General features: G+C 26.4%; 1 long non-coding RNA gene across 1 annotated transcript; it reads right to left on the reverse strand.

Annotated features, from left to right (window-relative positions):
* Positions 1-206: 206 nt before the first annotated feature.
* On the reverse strand, positions 207-1971 carry LOC110809463 (uncharacterized). The gene is made up of 3 exons (XR_015816307.1): positions 1777-1971; positions 1627-1698; positions 207-527 (listed from the first exon to the last, which is right to left on the reverse strand). It is a non-coding gene; the product is annotated as an uncharacterized LOC110809463 (long non-coding RNA).
* Positions 1972-6942: the final 4971 nt, after the last annotated feature.

Raw genomic sequence — 6942 nt, forward strand, 5'->3', positions numbered from 1 at the left:
GATAAAAGTTTATCACCATGCATTAGGTAAAAAGTCACGTTACACAAAAACATCAATTGTATTTTATGATAATGTTAATAGTCATTTTAATGCAATATCTCTACTTTAGATCATGTATTTATAAATCAATATATAAAGATTGGTTAGTAATTAACCTTAAAAACATGATCTACTTGTTAATGAAAATTTCAAAATACCCTTTAACATCCTACTCAAAGTATATTGTAATATAAAATCATAAGTCGATAAAGATAACTATGTAAAATACATAGAGAAGGTAACCAACTTTTCACGATGCTTCTTTTTTGCATCAATTAAGGGGATTAACTAATTATTAAAGAACAATTACAATGTGAGAACACTGCCCAAGGCAACGCACGATGCCCAAGGGGGCGGCGACATACTGCCCGAGGCTGCAGTGCGCATGTCTTGTGCCTGGCCGCGCGTGCATGCTCACACACAGCGAGCGATACCCCTCTCTCCCGGGTGTTTTCCCACAGTATTTTTCCCCCTTTCTTTGTTTTCTCCTAAAAATTATTTTTAATAAAAAAATAATAATAATGTATAAAAAAATCAAAATAATAATAAAATAAAAATAATTATAATAGATAAAATTAAATAAAAATAAAAATAAAATAATAAAATAAGCATAAAATTTAAATTACAAATTTAAATTACAAATTACGATGTAAAGCTGCGAAATAAATATAAATGAGTTCAGGTGGCCTTAAGGCCCAAATAAATAGGGGTTTTTCAAATATAAATTTAGCGCGGTGGTGAGCGGGGTGTTTCAGTTATTTTTTTTCTTTCTTTTTGTTTGTTCTTATATTTATTTTACAATATTTAGTTTAATTAATTTAAAAAATTTAATATTTTCTAATCAATTTTTAAGTTAATTAATTTGTTAACTTTCTTTCTAATTAATCAATTTTATTACTTTAGTGATTTCAATATTTCCTAATTATTCTTTTTAAATTTAATTTATTTTACTAATTACAAGTTTTAATATATATATATTTAAAATATTTTCCTAATTTACTTTAAATTTCTAAATAATTTCTAATTTCCAAATAAATTATTTTAAATTTAATTTGTTTTACATATTTTTTTAATTTTCTCCCAAATTTCACAAATAAAATTTGAAGTTCAATTTCTAGGCTGTTACATAATTTAATTTTTAATAAATTAATTTAATAATTAAATGTTAAATCTAACAAATTCAGTAGATAAAAATCAGCACAAAAATGCAAATTACACTCACTCACTCTATCTATTTAAAACACCTCTTAATTTTGATTTTTGAAAGAGTTTACCATATGTAAATTAATCTATGAAGGTTATTTTTGTATAATCTAAAATGTAATCCTTCTTATCTGATAAATGCACGAGACAAAAGTTAAATCACATGAAAGAATTGTTGAAATTTTGAAGATTCTTCTCTGCAACTGAGTGTAACTCTGCGTGCAGAGTTGAATGCTACTTTCGACTTATATTTAGATTTGTAATTTGTTTTACTTCTTGAAAATAAATTATAACATTTCTAACATGTTGTCCTAATAATTGACTACGAATTTGTAAAAGAAAAACGAAACAAAAAAGGAATTGGAATAGAAAACAGACACTTACCTGAACATAGTAGTCATTCAGGTGCAGCAGCTACTGTTCTGAGTTATGAGACTTGCAGCAACAATTTAAGAGCTAATCTTCCAAATAATAATGGTCTTAAGACACTAAAGAATTAAAAGGAACAAATTAGAAGAGGAAGAAACGACTCACCTCATCAAGAAGAAGCAATTTCTCCTCTGATATGCAAATAGAACACGCGTTCTATTCTGGTGCATCACTCTCTTTCTCTCTCTCTCTCTACTATTTTATGCTCTCAAACTCCCTTTTCACTCACTTGTTTAACTAGAATTTTTTGTTTGAAAAAGATGAAGATAAAGTTGCGAAGAGAATGAAGCTTTTAACTAAATTTAACCCATCATTTGACCGTCCAAACGCATGCACGGCATCACAGCCATTGATATATTGGATGGTCGACCACAACTGGCAAAGATGGCCAGTTTTCGTGACACCTAGCCAATCATCACAACAGCTCACCATGTGGCTCGGTCCTGGCCACAAGTTGGAACGGTGAGTGATATCAAATCATGGGCAACTAATCTACCCCTAAGTGCTGATCATTTCCAATGGCAAACTTTTCAAATTAATTTCTTTTATTTGTGTTTTATTTTTTTAAAATTTATTTTATTTACACACAAATATATAATATACATATATATATATATATGCATACAATAGTTGAATATAGATGTTTGTATATATTTTATCTTGACATCACTATATTTCTTAGAGGTATATATATACACACAAATACATATATATTTGTCTATTTTCTTATTACATGTACATATCTATATGTATCTAAATATATATATACACACACAAATACTTATATATATGTTTATTTTCTTATTACATATACATATCTATATGTCTCTAAATATATATTCCTACATATTTGTATAACACTTTTATATATTTTTAAACATATATATATTTTTTGATTGTCTATTTATGCACACATTTGCGTGCATTTATTTATACTTAACGTTTAGTTGTACAGGCTATATAAACTAAATAAATTTATATATAGGTTTATTTATTCATATTTATAATTTAATTTTTGTTCACCTATATAAATGTATATTTTTTTCTAGTTCTTATTATTATTTAATTTATTTAAAGTAATAGCAATATTAAGAAATTATAATTTTCTTCAAAGTACCTTAATTAAGAATACGCCTTTCTTTGAAATTCTATAGATTCATTCTCCTATTTTAAAATAATTGTATTTAAATTGTTAATCCATTTTGATTTCTCTTTATTTAAATTAGAGAATATATTTATTTATTTTATATTAGTAAATAAATCACATGATTAAAATATTTTATTTAACTAAGTATATGGTAGAATACAAGTGACTATTACAAAAGGTATTTTATAATTTTTATTAACAATTTAGATTGCATTTTCGATATTAAATTTTAACCAATTTTTCTATAAATATATGATTTAAACTAAAATATTGCGTTAAAATAACTAATCACATTATTATTAAGGTAAATTTTTCAAAAGAAACAAACAAATGTATCACATTAATTAATAAAAATCAGGTGATAAATGAAAAAAAAAAAACAATGAGAATATAGAGATGGAATAAAAAATTTATCATGTCGATCAAGCATTCATACATAACAAAAAAAATTAATGATCACATTTTTTCATGAAGCCAAGTTTTTTGAACAAATGACTAGTTAGAGAGCCTTGTCGTCCCCCACCTCCATGCCCAAAGCCTTTACAGATGCTGCCGCCAGCACCATAGAGATTTGTGTACTATACAGTGAAGATGGCACGTCAATCCAGATTCCAACTGAAAGTGGTGATCAAGCTCAGGCCGATAATTAAAAAACATGATCATGCAGCCTGGAGTTTATGTATAGTCAACATAAAGTCTGAAAGATGAAACTTTGAATCTACGCAATAATTAAGCTAGAGTGATGATTAGGGCCATGCATTTTGCATATAATAAATGCAGGTGCAGTATTGACAACCCCTAAAATGACACTTGTAGCACCAAAATAGACACAAGAGGTGCATTATGCATTTTGGATCTCTTGTACACACTTTGCAAGTTTTTCGACTTGCCCTTCCTTAATGAACATCATAGTTTATCTTTTAGAAACACATATATACACATTACTTGACATAACATGAAGTGGATTTGCACATAAATATATACATATACAACCAAAATAACGATACAGATTTATCTCTCATAAGGCCAGTTGGGGCACCTCTACCTTTTATTAGCCAAAGGATCATGGTACATCCTGTAATCCCTAGTAGTGCAGTGGCAGAAGCGTCGGTCCTTTTCACACCTTATGCAAGTAATGAACTTGCCCTGATGGAACTACTACTTTTCACTAATGAGCCTTGATTGTTATTTAGGTTTACAAATGTATCACATTAATTAAACTTATAATATAAGTAATAAGTTAAGTTAATGTTACAAAATAAAGTTTGTTACGTATTTTTTATTCTTAAATCACTAATTTGAAATAAAAAATTATTAAGTGATTGTGATCCTCTAAGTTTTGTTTATGTAATTTTTAACAAAAATTAATGGTGTCATACTTGTACGGTAGATAAAAATTAAGTAATAAGTTAAGTTAATGTTACAAAATAAAGTTTGTTACGTATTTTTTATTCTTAAATCACTAATTTGAAATAAAAAATTATTAAGTGATTGTGATCCTCTAAGTTTTGTTTATGTAATTTTTAACAAAAATTAATGGTGTCATACTTGTACGGTAGACAAATTTATTTATATTCTGAATGACTTAACACTTAATTATCTAATTTTAATCAATTATCAAGATAATAACTGTACATACATATGTATGTACAATGTGGTAAACAAATGTGAAGAGGGTAGACTTGGTTAAGAGTTATCGAAAAATTGGTCTTCTAAATATAAAAATTACAAAATTAAAAAATATTAGCAGAAAATATTCAAAGCTATTTCCATCTATCTCAATTTCCTTCATTCACTTTTTCTTTATTCTAATAGCACTAATCATCTTCATCCAGAATTTTGAATTCCCATAAAACTTAACTTCTAAAAATTTAAAAAAAAATGTAAAATTGTATAAATTGCTAGAAAAATTTTTAGATTAAAAAGGCCAGAAGGTTGAGTTTTTGTTGCTTACAATTCAAAAATATATATTACAACAGAATAAACCTTTAACATAATCTCAACAAAATTATTTCGTACTTTTAAAAAAAATGGCTAATAAGTTCTTCTGCACAAAAATTAAATTCGAAAGTAAATTTTATTTGAAATTACTCATTTTGTAATATAATGGCAGCCAGAGAACTAATAAAATTAATGTCACAAAAATTTTATATAAATTAAGTAAAATATCCAATAAGTATAATAAAATTAAGTCCCAAATAGCCATGCATTCTTTATTTGAGAAATCACATTTTAAATAACATCAATTGTTTATTTACTTTAAATAGTTTATGATTCTTTATCTGAGTTCAAAGATTTCATAAGTTTTAGTATAAAATAAGAATTACGTTTTTCATAGCCTGCACAAAATAATCTTAAACATTTATTCTCTTCTGACATTGTAATTGTTCTTCCATTATTAGTTAGTTCTCTTGATTGATACAAAGAAGAAGAATCATGAAAAGTTGGCTACCTTCTCTATGTATTTTACATTATTATCGGCTTATGATTTTATATTACACTATACTTTGGGTAGGATATTAAAGGGTATCTCAAAATTTTCATTAACGATTAAATGATATTTTTAAGGTTAATTACTAACCAATCTTTATATAATGGTATATAAATACATGATTTAAAGGAGAGATATTATATTAGAATAACTAATCACATTATTGTAAAGTACAATCGACTTTGTTTTGTAATGTGGCTTTTTACCTTATCCGTGGTTATAAATTATCTCAATAAAATTGCCTTTTTTTACTTTTAAAAAAATAAATGAAGAATAAGTTCTTTAGCGCATGGATTAAAATTCAAAAGTTAATTTTAATATAGTTGGTGGCCATAGAATTAATTAAATCAATGTTTTTAATTATTTTATATATATTTAGTTAGATATCACATAAATATAATAAAATTGCATCTCAAATAGAGAGTGGATTTTTCATTTAAGTTAAAAATTTCAAAAAATGAAACTACTTTCCGAATAGCCATAGATTCTTCATTTAAGTTCACAGATTTTAGAAGTTTTAGTATTATAACATCTACATTTTTGACGACCTATACAAAATACACAACCGTATCTCATTTATCCTTCCATCACAATTCAATTCTTCTTTAATTAAACTTAGTCTTCTTGACTAGTGCAACAAAGATATATAGTGAAAAGTTAGTTTTCCAAAGCCTACATAACCTCTCAAGTTATTTATTATAGATTAAACTCAAGGGTACGTACTTAACCTCCACTCATTCGAAGAAAGAAAAAAAAAACAATTTTTTTCCCATTCTTCTTAATCTTCAAGCACAAATAAAAAATCCAGATGTTCGATGTTAATATTTTCTACAGTCTAAATCTCATATCATAAGGTTTGAAAGAGGAAGCTTTGGAGAAGATTTATACCAGGAAAATCTTACGGGACCCAAGACAATGTTGCACTCATTCCCACTTGGAAAGGCTTCAATTGTGCCATCCATACCAAAATCCTTTTTCGTTAATTTTATTGTAGATGTGTTTTTCTTAGATGATTTTCTTTATGATAAATATACAACTATATGGATAAAATTAAAATTATTACTGCAGCTGAATGACTCTAATTTCCTTCACACATATCACTGGAAGCTTCACTAGAAGAACAAACTTGATATGTTTGTTCCTGATCCATACAAGATTAAGTTTAACAAGATATCAGGGTACAAGTTTGATAAGTATGAAATTGGGCTGGTGAAATTTTTTCCGAGGAAAAGAATCAACTTAAGAGTTTGGTTCTTGTAACTCCTAAGAAAAATTCTCTTAAAATTTATCTTAATGTTGTATATTATTATTGCAAGCTTTTCTTATTCCTCAGAAGCTTCGAAATAAGCTCGAATATTTGTTTTGTAGCCTTCCAACAATACTGATCATTTATTGATTTAAATTTTATATAAAATTATCCGGTTAACTTTTTTTAACATATTAGATTAAATTACTAATGAGATATATTAATTCAATATTATTCGTTCCATCACAAGAAAGATTTTTTTAAAAAAAGAGTGATAACGTGAGATATAACATAGATAATTTTTAGTGATAGTTAAGACTTTATAGTCACTTCAATAAAAGTTTGAGAAAAAAATTTCTGCATGTTCTACCATTTATATAGGATATA

This window comes from Carica papaya, chromosome 9, assembly GCF_054855325.1.
Source record: "Carica papaya isolate Zhongbai chromosome 9, ASM5485532v1, whole genome shotgun sequence".
Classification (NCBI taxonomy): Eukaryota; Viridiplantae; Streptophyta; class Magnoliopsida; order Brassicales; family Caricaceae; genus Carica; species Carica papaya.